We start from the raw sequence: 15539 nt of genomic DNA, 5'->3' as shown, positions 1-15539 counted from the left end.
CGCGATGGATAGAGGTAAACGGATCGAAACTGATCTAGTCAATTTTGTTCCTCACCCGCCCTCCCGTTTGGATGCATATGCGTATCTGGAGGAGCCTATGGAGATGACGTTCGGAAAGTTACACTTCCGCGTCGGAAAAGAGGGATCACATCGTCTCGAGGTTCCGATTTCGTCGGGATCATCGGCGGTCGTTTCCGATCTTTCGGAATCATCGTTCGAGACGGGCGACGAGGAGATTTCACCGCCACGCTTCGTCAAGACTGCAGCAAGCGAAAAACTCGCCAAGATCTTCAGCAGCATGTCCTTCGAGTCGTCTGCGGACTCCAATATAAGCAGCGACTCAGAAAGCGTCGACAGCTTCAGCTTCATCGATAGATCTACTTCTGTCAGGGAGGTCTTCTCCGTCCCGACGAAACTCAAACTTCAAAATATCATCAAATCTATGCGATCGAGGAAGCAAGTCGCCCACAAGAGCAAACATCAGAGGATTTCGATAACGCGGGAAACCCGTAAGTCGATCCCGCTGATCTTACGCGAGGCTTGGGAACCAAATATGTCGGACCTGGAACACGACAGATGGTGCAATTTCCGCAGGCAGTTTGGGACAGAGTCGCAAGAGCTATTGATGGCACAGAACCAATGACTGTAACCGTCACAGCTGAAGACTTGCAAGCATACCAATATAGACTCGCCCGTGCTAGACGAGACCTTGAAAAACAGAAAGCTGAGCTGGATAGGAGGCAAGCCGTGGCTTCCGAGTCAAGCAGGCGAAGAGCTGAGTTGAGTCGACAATCAGGCACTTCGGGAGGAGATAGTCACAGAGCAGCTCGAAATAGGGCAAGGTCTCGGTTGCAGCATATACCTGAGACTGAGAGGGAGAACCTAGTCCAAAACCTCGACATGTCCTTTATGACGATAGATACGAGGGGGAATATTATTCGAAAGACACCAGAAGCTGGATATATGGCGACTCAAGTTTTCATCCTGGCGTCCAGGCCACCTCCCGGAGATCCAAGAGAAGCACTGTATAACATGGCCATGGCAGGAGATGGAGCCATGGGAACGGCGTTTGAAAGTACAAGCACTCCTCCCAAAGGATCTGCAAGGCAAAATAGTCCACGACCTACCGTAGTGGTGCAAGACCCTGCGAGAACAAGTGGGGCAAGAGATACAGCGACTCAAGCAAGGGTTGACAGAGCGCGGCAAGAAAGAAGAGAACGTCGGCACTCCCCAGAGGTTGACGAGGAGGATATGTGTGGACTCCCGTGCTTTACGAGGCGAGTTCGTAAAACTCAGGTCCTATCAGAGTTTAAGCTACCCGATAGTTACAAAAAATTCGATGGCCTGCAAGATCCCGAGGACTGGTTAATCGGCGATAACCCCCCCCCCCCCCCCCCCCCAGGTCCTATCAGAGTTTAAGCTACCCGATAGTTACAAAAAATTCGATGGCCTGCAAGATCCCGAGGACTGGTTAATCGGCGATAACCCCCCCCAAGTTGGTGCGCCTTCCATCATATGCCCCCCTTGTGTCACTGATCTTCTTTGCTTTTTTGGACATTACTCTGAAAGATGATGATCTTGTTGAAGGCTGGATGCCTTGGAGCCGTGACTTCCCGAAAAATTGAAATGGAGATGGTTTCAGAGCCATAGAAGCCATGACCGAGGTCCCCATACGTACGACAGTAAGTTCTCTGCTGCTAGTCTTTTTTTTTAGTTTGCTAAATCATATGCAATGCTTCCTTTAAATACAAGAGCGTAGGTCGGATGTAGCAGAAAGCGATTAAGCTCAGTTTGACAAGTGTCAGTTGCTGTGTGGTGCCGATAGGCTCATGGATCACTACTGTGTGATCTGTCGTTGTCTTCACGTGACCAACTGAACATGATAGAATTTGAAGGAAACATCTAGCAGGTGACCGTACAATCCTGACAATTCTGCTTTCATGTTCCCTGATCGAGAAATTTAGTTTGTTCTTTTGTGACTAACTTCATGTAGCTTGAGTTTTGGATTACTTATCTTCAATTGTAGCATCATAATTCAAATGTTTTCTTAGTGTCTAAAACTAAAAGTATATCTACTAATTCTTCTAGCGTGTACTCGTGTCCATGTTTATCTGGTGCATCTTATAATACTCCCTCTGGTACATGAAGAAGTGACGATTTGGACAGTGAAACAGTCTTCCAATATTTGTTTGGTGGGTTAACCCGGCAGTCTTCAAAATATAACTTTGATTAGTTTCTATCGCAATATATATAACTCCTGTAATTATATAGTTAACAAGAGCAGTATACATGTGGGTAGAAAATTGGAAAGCGTTAGTATTTTGATCTTGAACCCAGACCGCGAGAATCTGCCATTATCATGATGGGCAATTGATGCTATCGGGAGAAGCATCCCACACAGCATTTGTGAACTGAAACAATAGAGCCTATATTTCTTACTTTTTTAAGCCATTGACGTGCGTAGACCTGTACTTCACTGATATGCAGAAAACTTTATGACAGGTTTGGTTAATTTTCCGTAATACCCAGCCATTATTTAATAGCTGGGATATTTTGTCAGGCCATCTTTATTACAGAATAAGGTCGTTAACTCTATGATCAATAAATTACTACTAAGTTTGTAGAACTTAGTTTGTCAGAGGGCCCATAAGCATGCCAGTGATAAATAAAGCATCTCCACACTATACTACTTAGAACATTAATATTTTGCGGTATTATTCATTGTGGGTACTCATATTTACATCCAGTTACATACGTCACCACATTTGTAATATTATACTATTATACACATAGTTCGGTTTGCTGCAGGGTTCAAGAAGCCAAGGCGCTAGTATTATAGACGAGGAGAGCGCCACCCAGCAGAATTAAGAGATATAATAGATGCCCCCCATAGGGGGACTCACAGCGATCCTTGCTTGTGGGCCGTCGGATCACTCTTACAGCAAATCTTGACAGTGCAAATTTTTCGCTCTATCATATAAAAGGAAGAAGCCCAGCCCTAGAAAACCCTAGCCGCCAATCGACTGTGGCGCCTCTCCTCCCCAATCCCCTTTCTGCCCAACCTCCAGCCCCTCCCTGGCCCAATCCCTCGTCGCCGTCGCCGTCGCAGGGCTGCCCGGCGGAAGCAGCGCCGCCTCGTCATCTCATCCCCTCCCGTGCTCCTCCCCAATCCCTGCCCTCCACTCCATCTCAGGTGAGCCGCCGTCGGCCGCGTCCGCTCGACATGGGGAGCAGGCATGGAAGATGCAGACCGATGAGGGTGTTCTGCCTCCAGCTCAGCTCCGGTTTGGCCGGAAGGACAACGGCCAGCAGCGCAAGGACCTGACCTCCTCCGCGTTAGCACACTGGCCGGCCCTCTTCTTCTTTTTCTAAAGATCTACACGGTTTTCCTCTCCTCTCTCTCTCTCTCTCTCCTCGAGTCTGAGGTAAAAGTGGAGGCCGACTCTGCATGTTTGATTTAGCCGCTAAAGCATCGCATCTTGCTTTGTGCAGATCCGTTTTTACTTGTGCCTGTAAAGTGTTTGATGAAAATCCTAGCCAAGATTAATGTATGCAATATCTATGCTCCATCTAGCTGTTTGCAGTTTTGCAATTAAGGTATGCGCTTATGTTCCATACTTCTGTCCAATTTCACTGACAATGACCGTGTTGTATTTTTGCATTGGCTAGGCTCTAATTACGTTTGCTATGATTTTTTATTTTGTTTGGACCGTAATGCATAGCTAGCTGTTCATGTGTTTATCTGTTTGTGTATTATTATGTCTGTTGGACAAAGAAAGGCGAGAGCTTGTTACTCCCCTTTTAGCCCACACAATTGTTGATGAATGCAGTGTTACTCCATTTTCCTAAGAAAGAAACATGTGTTCTTTGGGCATTGCTGATTGTAGGTCTTAAAAAGTGCTCAACTACCAATATTGGAAAGGGAGGAGGATACGGGCTGGGCAAGGATTTGGGGTAGCTAACTGTCAGTGCAGTTACACATGTAATGTCTATCTTTTCCACTGTTCATTTTTTTGAAATTTTAGCGAAAGCGAGCTGCTAACATAATTGATTGATACACCGGATTCGTGAAGAAGAAACCTGCAGAAGTTGCTACTCGATGGAGTGAAATTGGCAGGGCAGGGATTTGGGGGAGCAAACTGTAAGTGCAGCTACCTATGTCAATGCTAATTGATTTTACGCTTGAAAAACAAGACGCTAAGATATTAGAACTTTCAGCCTTTTTTATCCCGCAGATAAATGTATAAGGCGGTAAGATGTTGGTGGCTTGCTGGATAAGAGGCGGGAGCGACAAGCTTTGCGTTTCTGCTCATCTGTGCAAAGGTTTCACCTCCTAAATTTATTTTCCAGCTTATTGTCGTCTCTTATATGGACCAAACAAATGCTTCCTTTGGTTTCTCTTATAGTGTACATCCAGTTGTTTTTTGTATGGCTAGAAAAATGTGATATTTTTGGCAACTACGATGGTTTAGTTTGGTACTGGTTCACCAGCTGTAGTTGCAAGCGTATTTTTTTTTGATGTGATCGACACCACCGTGTCGGAATTCATGCCAAACTTTGGGTCTCTGTTTACATTTCACAATTAATCTGTTGTTGCTATTGCTTTAGGCTAAAATAGCTTAATATATTATGCCTTCCATTTATCCCCGGTTTACACACCCAACGTTTATTTGTGCATTCCTGTATTTTAGTTTTACTATGTGTGCACATGACTTCAACTCAGGAATAGTGCGAATTGGGAGCCAGATCTTGTATCCTCGTAGTTTATTAGTGTACATCAGTTTCTTCTGTCTTTCCTTGTTGGATATTCTATTGCCATTTTTGACATTACTTAATTATGCTGCATGAATGCCATGCATAAACAACAAATGGTTGATTCACAAAACACAACTATATGTTTTGTAAGTTCCGAAACAAACGGTTGATTCTTTATCTGCATTTTTATTCATTTTCATTCTTCATGATTCTTTTGGTTATGTAAAATGCAGTGCATATTAGGCAGCGAGACGTTGGTGATGAAGACGGCGGTGGAGGAGTTGGGCCGGTCGTCGTCGTCTCCCAAGCCACTACTCCCTACTCCATCATTTGCTCGACCCTCACACTTTAATATCATGCCCGGCCACGAGGAGGTCATACCACAAGATTTTTGCTACGCCCGTGCCTTGCTCAACCGTGTAGAGGTTGCGCCTCCGCTGCTTTTTCGGTACGCCCTTGCCTTGCTAGCTCTAGCTAATTTTCCTTGATTGAGTTTTCATGTTGTTTGTTGGAAAGTATTAATGCTTCTCATGTGCAGGCAACTCACTTGTGTGGACATAAAAATGCAGAAAGTATGCATAGGGACGAAGGTCAAGTAAATAGCACAGTGGAACTTAACTGGAGTTTTGATAAATAGCACGATAAGGTATTGTTTCCCTCGTATACATATGTATTGAAGAAAAAGTTTTTCTGCTTATGTTAATTATATATACGTATCATACCCTGAGTTTTACTGTGTTTTTTCTGTTTCTTTTATTATGCCCAGCCATGGACATGCTACCGCGTTCCCTTTATTATTTTGATGGACTTAGATTGGTGATGAAACTGAGAGAGTTGTAATTCTGTGTGTGAATAGCTGGGTGGACTTGCCTGCGGATCTATCCAAAGTTCATGGACTCAAGCGCTACTTGCCGCAATAGGTTGAGAGAAATTGCATACTGTTCGCATGTCCTCTGTTACAGTCAAGAGAACATACAAAATTCGGTCGATGTTTGATTTGGTCGATGTCGATGTTCATCATTTCAGGGCCATATGTACTCTCAAGTTTCAACTCCTACTTCTTCATCATCATAGATGGCTCATTGTTTAAAAAATAAGAATATACAGCTACAATTAAGTTGAGAGAATGCCAACCTGTTTCAGGAATAGCTTTTTCTCCTGAACTCAACTTCCGGGTGGGGGTGGAGGAATTCAGTAGCCTTTATTTGGGAAGTTGGGGCACAATCTATAACGGATATTAGTTTTATATCTTTTGCAGTCATTTGCGAAGTTGGCGAACAAGGTAATACTTTTATGAATGAATTCTATATTTAGATTTCGGCCACATAACCTGTTGTCTAAATATTCATATGAACGCTTCTTTTACAGTTGTTGTCCTTTTTACAAAGGAAGAGATGCAACACTCCACTACTACCTACTATATCCAGGATGAGCAACCTCTAGAGATACCGTGTGACAAGACCAGGTTCTCTACCTCCAGCCTGTTTAGCTGGCTACACTTCAATGTCAGGCACATCTATCTTTTTAGATCATCGAACTCTGTAATCTCCCGAGTTGTTTAAATATGTTTACCTTGTCATCTTTTGAAAGAAAAAATGCATGCTTTCATCTCACTGGTATTTCTCCTTGGCTATTTGTTTATGACATTCATATCATTTCTCAACTAGGTTTCCCCTGACATATGTGTTGCTACAAGATCTTCTTCAATTATCAAACAACCTGGTCTTAGGTACTTACGCAGCCAACCCATCATTCAGAAGAATTTACTGTATTGATGTCTTTCAGGTAAATTCATCTGCTACGTTTCTATTGATGTATCCATACCCTTACACGGTACCAAAGGCATTTCCCTGTGTAAGAGTTTGTTTGTCATCTTAGGTAGGGAGGCAATGATCAGGTAGTCACTCTCATAAAACGACATGTAGGTGACCGGCAAAAAGAATTTGCCCTATCTGAAGCATTATATTCTCTTATAGACCTTACCAAAAAAATTGTCTCTTTGTAGGTTTATATCAACCATGAATTTAGTTCTCATTTTCTTTATTTTTTTCATTTTTGACTGAAAGTTTGTTATATAGGTGCTTCTGACGTTACTTTTTTTAGAACATGAAAGAAGGTAGAGGACACCTCTGCCTTATGGTTACAAGACTATAGAATAGAGAGAGGGTAAGGGGAATCTAGAACTCGGACGCAACCAGGGAATTGCTGTTAAATGCCATGTCGTTTCTTAGCTTTGTAGGTTTATATCAACCAGGGAATCTAGAAGGTGAGTTCTAAGCTTGTTGTTAAATGCCGTGTCGTTTCTTAGCTTCCAAGGTCCCAGCAAGCAAGCCGAGAGGTAGATGAAACAAGTTTCAGAGTTCGCGTTGTGACTCGCCTGCCAATTTGGTAATTATGCTAGAAGCAGCTGCTTGCTCTGTTAGGCCAACCTTGTCTCACAGCCAGCTAGAATATTTGCAGCGAAGACCTAGATGATGGATCAATTCCACTGCTGGGCCAACCATTGTCTGAACACCAAGCGTTGGAGACCATGTTGTCCCTAGCGTTGAGTTGCCCCTAATAGACTAACCAGAGAAAGATTTTGTGTCTATGTGGGTATTTTCTTTACCCCAAACCCATCGATATGGTCACCACCTCTTGTGTTGTCGTTTAGAACTCTGTAGAGATCAGCCATTGTAGTATTTTTTTGCCAGGTATAAGCAATGTCCTGCTATCATTGCTGGTGTCATTATGTGGGGTAATGTCACGTATGTATGTAAAAAAGCAAATCTGCATGAACCTGCGTTGTGTGAGATAGATGCATTAAAAGTTGAATTGTCCGTTGGGTGCTGTTGAACTGCAAGAAAACTGTGCATTGTTGGTCAGTAGCAAACGTATAAAGAACCGGGAGTGTGCAGTTCAGTATTCCAAGTGGGCACTAATATTCAGTCCAAAAGACACCAAATTGTTGGAGCCAATTTGACATTTTGTTAGGCCTTGCACACCTGGTAGCATTGTCATTAGGGAACCCCACAATGGTGAGTCGTGTGTGCCACGCTTAGGAGTGTCTGTTTTCGGTCCACTTTTTCTCATTTTAATTTTGCACATCTAAAATTCATCTTTTAATGTCAGTATATATGTTCGAAACTTTTTCTGATAAAATTCATAAAAGTACTCATATATCGATGATATATCATATGATTCCCTATTAAGTTTCTTTACTTTAATCTTGGCATTCATGCATTCAAGAATCTTCTTTTAACAATTGCAAGCTCTCATTTCAGTTTACCCTTTCGCTAGCCTGTTTTTGGATAGTGCATGCAATTTTTGTTTTTCAGATATGTAAAGTCCGGCCAATGTTGGGTGAAGATTAGTCTCTCCAACTTCTATGCATGATCCACAAAAGCTATACTTGACAAGATAAAAATGGATTTGATGTCATGCATGGAAGCCCATAGCAATGTCAATCCTTAGATTACCGATCAAGGCATGCACAGTTAGAGATCTGATTCTGTTAGCGACACATTATATTGTCCTTGGTTACATATACTCTAATAATTGTGTTAGTATTTAGTTGCTGAACTATTTCTGGTGATGCACTATTTACTGCTGATAGGTGCAACCTACCGGTTTATAAATCATAAGTATGTTGTGAACATGCCTTTTTGCATACATAATGTCATGTGGTTTTATAGTATGCAATGGATAATTCGTGAGAATATTGCATAAGCCATAATACGTGTTTTCCAAAGAACCGCCCACCTTTACATTGTGCACCTTATATTTTGTGCATGTACTTCTGCTACCTCTTTTTGTAACTATCACATCTGACCTATATGACAACACTTTCCGTTCTATATCTATTGTTTGTTATTTTGAAATGTCAAAAAAAATTAACAAAAAATTCTACATGTACATCTCCATAATATATGTGCATTCGTCAAGTTTCGTGAGTAACCAATATTTTGTATGGTCTATATAAAAAGGGCCACATGAAAAATTGATTTTTCATGAAATGACTTTGTTAACGCGTATCAAGATGTACTTGCGAATTTTTCGTTTCAATTTTTTAAAATTCAAAATATATGTAACATGCATTTCAAAATAGAGGGAGCCAAAACACTACTCCCACTCATGTATTTGTGATGCACATGTATTGCTAAGAGTGCTTGTTCTCTTATACTATAAGTTTACAAGATGTTTATCAGTGCAAAATATTGGCCCGTTTGCTGCTCCTAATCGCTTTCAATAACTGAGATTACGAGCTTTTGTAATTATGGAGATTTTTACCTTAATTGTTTCCATTAAAACCTAACAAATGTATTAGTATCATATTGATAATTTATTTTAATCATAGTTATACAAAATAAACATTGGCACAAACTTCACGGGATCGTGCGCCAAGGCGCACATATAAATCTAGTTCCAGCAAGAGTGACTGCCCAGAGAAACAGCCCTGTTTTTCCTACATAAATCAAGAAATGAAGTTAACGAGTGTCACAAATATAAAGAAAAAAAACCTCAATGTAAACATTTTTGTTTTGAGATGCCAGTTTGCGTGTACCTCCAACATAAACGTCACCACCGGGTGAAACTAATGGGTGGAACTAGAGCAACAGCCATGCAAAGCATCCAAGTACACTTGAGTGGTGCCGCACGATCGTGGATAAAGAAGCTGCCTCCTGGTTCTATCGACAGCTGGGAAAGTTTCGAGGATATATTTGTGAAAAACTTCCGATCCACGTGTAAGAAACCCGCATCGTTGGAGCAGCTGAGGGCTAGCAGACAAAAGTATGATGAACCGATGAGGTTGTATATCCAGAGATGGAACATCATCAAAAACTCGGCAGAAAACATATCTGACGAGAGAGAAACAGATGCATTTGTTGCTGGAATCCGAAGGAGAGACTTTGTCGAGGATTTGGGAAGAACCAACCCGAAAACAATAGCAGCACTCATGGAAATAGCGAATCGTTGGGCGGATGGAGAAGATGTTGGTCATAATAAACGGCACAGGTCGCCTGAGGATGAGCGCAACCGAAACTTTCAAAATAGGCGACGATTCTCTCGACACTTCTCAGATTATGATGCTCCCGACCAAATATCGGCTGGTTTTCGAGGAAACAGCGGGGGAACAATCGAGATGATTATCAAAAGAGTGGCAAGCAACGAAGCGATTACAAGGACGGCTCCCATCCCAATAAGCAAAATAATGGACCAAGGTTTCAGAGGCCGTATGTATCACCCGAGGATCTCTTAAACGGTCCATGCCAAATGCACTTTTTCCTCGACAACAATGGAAAGAGGCAGTCAGGGCATCTGCAGAAGGACTGCCAAACTTTTCTAGCACTACATAGATATGCAGGGCATACCAGCACGCAAGCAGTAAACAGAAACCCCCAGGGGCCAAGGAGTGAGATTCACCTTCCACCTTCACCCGCAATCACGGACGAAAATCGGCACCAGTTGCAGTTGGCGACAGCTCCACAACCAGGTCCTTATATCGACACCAGTGGTGCGGTCTCGATGATTTAGAAAGGCAGGCCATCTAACAGAGCTCAGAAAGTAATCTCGCGGCAAGTTTTTATGGCAGAGAAGATGCCTCCACCAACAATCGAGTACCTGAACTGGTCAGGGCAAGACATCGGCTTCACCATAGCTGATCACCCGCAACAAGTTCCACGGCCAGGACAGTCTGCTTTGATATTACCAGCGGTGATTGCGGGATTCGATGTTTCACGAGTATTCATTGATGGCGAGAGCAGCTTAAACCTCATGTACGCAAATACATTGAGGAAGATGAACATATCCTTGGCAAACTTATTACCAACTGATACGCGTTTCCATGGTATTACACCGGAGAAACTGAGCTATCCGCTGGGAAAGATCAATCTCGACATTCAGTTTGGAACCCAAGAAATACAAAAGGGAGAGGTTGGAGTTTGAAGTTGTGGATTTCCCATCATAATACCATGCTCTGTTGGGACGACCCGCCTATGCTAGGTTTATGGCGGTACCACATTACACATACTTGTTGTGGAGACTCACTGGATCCAAGGGTCCAATCACAATGAAAGGCAGTTTCGCGATAGCTGATAAGTGCGACAAGGATTTTTATCGACTGTCAGAAACTTTCGGAATGCAAGCAGAGTATATGGCATCAAGGCTAACAACTGATTACGACGTGTTGCCAGGCGTAGGGAGGCCGCTCAAGGAGCCTACCTTTGACACCACTAAAGATTCCAAGGAAGTGCAGATTCACCTGACAGATCCCAAGAAAACGACGTCTATCGCAACAAACATGGACCTCGCATAGGAAAGCGCGCTCGTCGAGTTCCTCCTTGAGCACTAGTAAATCTTCGCATGGTGTCCAGCTGACATGCCAGGAGTAACCAGGGAACTTGCCGAGCACCACCTTAACTTGGATCCATGGTGAAACCAATCAAACAAACTTTGCGGCTTTTTTCGGAACCAAACCGCAAAGCTAAGCTGTCAGAAATCAATCGATTCAGAGAGGCTCGTTTTATCAAGGAGTTACATACAGAGGCTACGTGGGTAGCTAACCCATTGCTCGTCCCGAAGAAAAACACAGAGGTCCTTCGCATGTGCGTCGACTTCACGTGTCTCTTCCCCTCCCAAGGATCGATCAAATTATCGACTCCACGGCAGGTTGTGAACGTCTTTCCTTTCTGGATGCATATTCTGGTTACAACTAGATCCGATTAAAAGAGGAAGATGAGGTCAAAACAGCTTTTATAACACCTTATGTCGTGCTCTGCTATAGAACAATGCCCTTCGGTTTAAAAAACGCGGGAGCAACATATCAGCGGATGATGCAGAAGTGTCTTGCCACACAGATTGGCAAGAACGTCCAAGTGTACATCGATGATGTCGTTATAACAACAAAGAAGGTTCAACCTTGATCGAGGATCTGAAGGAAACTTTCGACAACCTTGACAAGTTCTGCCTTAAGCTGAACCCGACGAAGTGCTCTTTTGGTGTTTCTGCAGGAGAACTTCTCGGTTTTATGGTGTCAGCAAGAGGAATCGAGGCTAACCCGGAGAAAATTCTAGCTATCGTGACGATGCGGAAGCCAACAAAGTTAAAATAAATACAACAGCTAACTGGGCGAGTCGCAGCTCTAAGCAGATTCGTCGCGAGGCTGGGAGAAAAGGCGTTACCGTTCTACGCCTTAATCAAACAAGGAGAAAAGTTCGAGTGGAATGACGAAGCAGACAGAGCTTTCGAGGACGTCAAGCGCACAATCTCAACACCACCAATTTTGGTGGCGCCTAAGGAAAAGGAACCTCTCCTGTTATACATCGCAGCCACGCCTCAAGTGGTTAGCACAATACTTGTGATTGAAAAAGAAGAAGAAGGAAAACTCCATGGAGTCCAGCGGCCGGTATACTTCATCAGTGAAGTTTTGTCGCCTTCAAAACAGTGATACCCGCAGTACCAGAAGTTAGCATATGGAGTGTTCACAACCGCAAGAAAACCGCGACACTGTTTTTTGGCGCATCCGATAATAGTGGTCAATGAGGCGCCTTTATCCAATATACTAAACAACCCAGAGGCTACGGGTCGTGTTTCCCTTTGGGGAATAGAGCTTTCCCCTCGGAACATTACATATGTGAAAAGAAAAGCAATAAAGTCACAGATCTTACCAGACCTCGTCGCAGAGTGGATGGAGCTGCAAAATACAGGACCCCCAAATTTGTCGAGAACTGGACCATGAACTTCGACGGGTCCAAGAGGTTAGAAGGAGCTGGATCAGGCGTGATACTAGTGTCACCTCAAGGCGACAAGTTGAAATACGTGCTACGGATGACGTTTCCAAACGCATCTAATAATGAGGCGGAGTACGAAACACTCATACATGGGATGAAGATGGCGAAAGCCTGCAGAGCAACCCGATTAAAAATCTTTGGTGATTCACAACTGGTGGCTCAACAGGTGATGAATCAATGTGACGAAGTTAATGACAGCATGATTGCATACAAAGAAGTATACAATGAACTCGAGAGACTTTTCGACGGGTGCGAAGTAAATCATATCAGCAGACTTAGCAATGACGAAGCCGATGTTCTAGCAAACATCGGATCGCAGTGTTTAGCAATACCGCCCGGTGTATTCTGGGAAGAGATATCTGAAAGATCAACCAAGGCGAAGAAACAGAAAAGAAGAAGGAGAAGGCTGAAAAAGCCTCGGGGGCTCCAGCAGCACCAGAGGCAAATACATCGAAAGATGAGGAGCAACCGCACGTAATAATGATGGTACAAATTCCTTGGATGCAGGCCTACGTAGCGTATATCCTAAGAAAAGAACTGCCAGAAGACCCAATCGAAGTAAGGCGGGTTATCAAACGATCCAAAGCCTTTACTGTGGTCAAAGGAGAGCTCTACAAACGATGTATTTCGGGAGTACTACAGAGATGTGTCACACCCGAAGAAGGAAGGCTTATTCTGAAGGATGTACACACGGGGGTGTGCGGACATCACGCAAGCAATCGAGCTATAGCATCCAAGATTTTCAGAGCAGGATTTTACTGGTTGACAACAATAGAAGATGCAAAGGACGTAGTACGCACTTGCGACGCGTGTCTACGATTTGCGGCAAAACCTCACTCTCCGGCAGCAGAACTGATGCCAATACCCTTGTCATGGCCTTTCGCTCAATGGGGCCTTGATATGGTGGGGAAACTACATAAAGCGTGGCCAGGAGGTTAAGAGTATATGTTGGTAGCTGTCGACAAGTTCACCAAGTGGATAAACTTGGCAGACGCATCATCGGTGGTCAGCTTTGTCAAAGGTATCATTTTTCGGTTCGGCGTTCCAATAGTATTATCACAGACAACGGCATCAATTTCACTTTCAAGGAGTTCAAGGCATACTGCGCAGAGGTAGGCATCAAACTACACTTTGCGTCAGTAGCGCATCCGCAAACCAATGGTCAAGTCGAGAAAGCAAATGGTATCATCTGCAATGGTATCAAGAAACGATTGATAACACCTCTGGAGAAAGCTCGACACACCTGGCCAGAAGAGTTGCCAAGTGTCTTATGGAGCATACGAGCAACACCCAATACAACAACACAGGAAACCCCATTTTTTCTGGTCCATGGATCGAGCCGAGGCAGTGCTCCCGATAGAAATAGAACACAATTCACCGAGAATGGCGGAATATGATGAAGAAACCTCGAGAAAGGTGCTAGAAGATGATGTCGACGTACTGGATGAAGCTAGAGACGAGGTGTTGTCAAGGGTCACTAACTACCAGCAAGATCTGAAAAACTACCACAGTCGACGTTTGCGACCAAGGTCTTTTCAAGTGGGAGATCTAGTTCTTCGACTCTCCCAGGATAGCCATGAAAAATTCGAATCACCATGGGTCAGGCCATACATCGTCACAGGTAATCGCGGGAGGAGCGTACAGGATAAAGGACAAGAAGACAGTGGTCCCAGAGAAGAGTCCATGGAACGTGGCGCAGCTTAGGCGTTTCTACACGTAGAATTCAACATAGACACATACATGTAAACATACAATGCACTGAAACGTCCGCGAGTTTTCAGACGCACTCTTTTCCTTTCAGGGCACCGAGTGGGGCTGGAAGGTTTTTAATGAGGCGGGCTCGCGGTGCTGCAATATAATAAAGATATTGGTGATATACATCTTTTTTTTCGACAGGGCTCGGGGGCTTGCAACCCGCAAAATCAATATATATACACAAAAATCTTCGCAATATACAATCTACAAGATAGTTGCCTTGGTTCAAAACACCTCGCAAACCAATAAAGATAAGAACACTGGCCATCGAAAAAAGCTCGGGGGCTAGAGGAAAGAAAAAACATACAAGTTGTTTTACAATATACATAGTGCTTACAATATACAAGTTTCCTTTGTCAAGAAAAATTTCAACAGAAGAAAGAAGACTTTCAGTCACATCCTATCAAGTCATCTATATTTACTCTTTCATCGTCAGCAGGGGCACCCATGTGCTCAGCATAATTACCCTTCACGAAGAATTCAGCATCCATCCGAAGTAGATCATCCATCATTTCTTTGGCTACGGGGGTTACAACATCGTTGATTTTGTCGATATTCCTCCTCCGTCTCTTCAGTTTGGCATGGCAAATTTCAAAGATTTTGGTCATATCTAACTTCGGGTAGCAGGTCTGCAACATAATCACAACAAACCTAGCTCCAGCAGTCAATTGGGCCTTGATGTCTACGTTCCCCCTCCTTTCCTGTAGACAGTGTTGGGCCTCCAAGAGCAGAGGTTTGTAGAACAGCAGCAAGTTTTCCCTTAAGTGGATCACCCAAGGTTTATCGAACTCAGGGAGGAAGAGGTCAAAGATATCCCTCTCATGCAACCCTGCAACCACAAAGCAAGAAGTCTCTTGTGTCCCCAACACACCTAATAGGTGCACTAGTTCGGCGAAGAGATAGTAAAATACAGGTGGTATGAATAAGTATGAGCAGTAGCAACGGTGCCAGAAAATAGCTTGCTGGCGTGTAGTTGATGGTGGTGGTATTGCAGCAGTAGTAACACAGTGAAACAGTAAACAAGCAGTAGTAACGCAGCAGTATTTAGGAACAAGGCCTAGGGATTACACTTTCACTAGTGGACACTCTCAACATTGATCACATAACAGAATAGATGAATGCATACTCTACACTTTTGTTGGATGATGAACACATTGCGTAGGATTACACGAACCCTCAATGCCGGAGTTAACAAGCTCCACAATAATGCTCATGTTTAAGTAACCTTATAGTGTAAGATAGATCAATAGACTAAACCAA

At 43.5% G+C, this 15539-nt stretch overlaps 1 long non-coding RNA gene across 13 annotated transcripts; it reads left to right on the top strand.

Annotated features, from left to right (window-relative positions):
* The first annotated feature begins 2965 nt into the window (after positions 1-2965).
* On the top strand, positions 2966-8766 carry LOC127333896 (uncharacterized). Of its 13 annotated transcripts, none has more exons than XR_011752059.1 (11): positions 2968-3383; positions 3493-3597; positions 3888-3982; positions 4074-4141; positions 4219-4323; positions 4989-5203; positions 5294-5401; positions 5522-6037; positions 6124-6220; positions 6423-6540; positions 6634-8765. It is a non-coding gene; the product is annotated as an uncharacterized lncRNA (long non-coding RNA). The 13 variants fall into 13 exon arrangements; XR_011752064.1 differs by having other exon boundaries at positions 2969-3383; positions 5522-5675; positions 5899-6037; positions 6124-6260; positions 6423-8765; XR_011752061.1 differs by having other exon boundaries at positions 2969-3383; positions 5522-5675; positions 5782-6037; positions 6124-6260; positions 6423-8765.
* The last annotated feature ends 6773 nt before the right edge of the window (positions 8767-15539 follow it).

The sequence above is a fragment of the Lolium perenne genome, chromosome 2, assembly GCF_019359855.2.
Source record: "Lolium perenne isolate Kyuss_39 chromosome 2, Kyuss_2.0, whole genome shotgun sequence".
In the NCBI taxonomy this organism is placed as follows: domain Eukaryota; kingdom Viridiplantae; phylum Streptophyta; class Magnoliopsida; order Poales; family Poaceae; genus Lolium; species Lolium perenne.
This window is presented reverse-complemented; position numbering and strand designations above follow the sequence as displayed.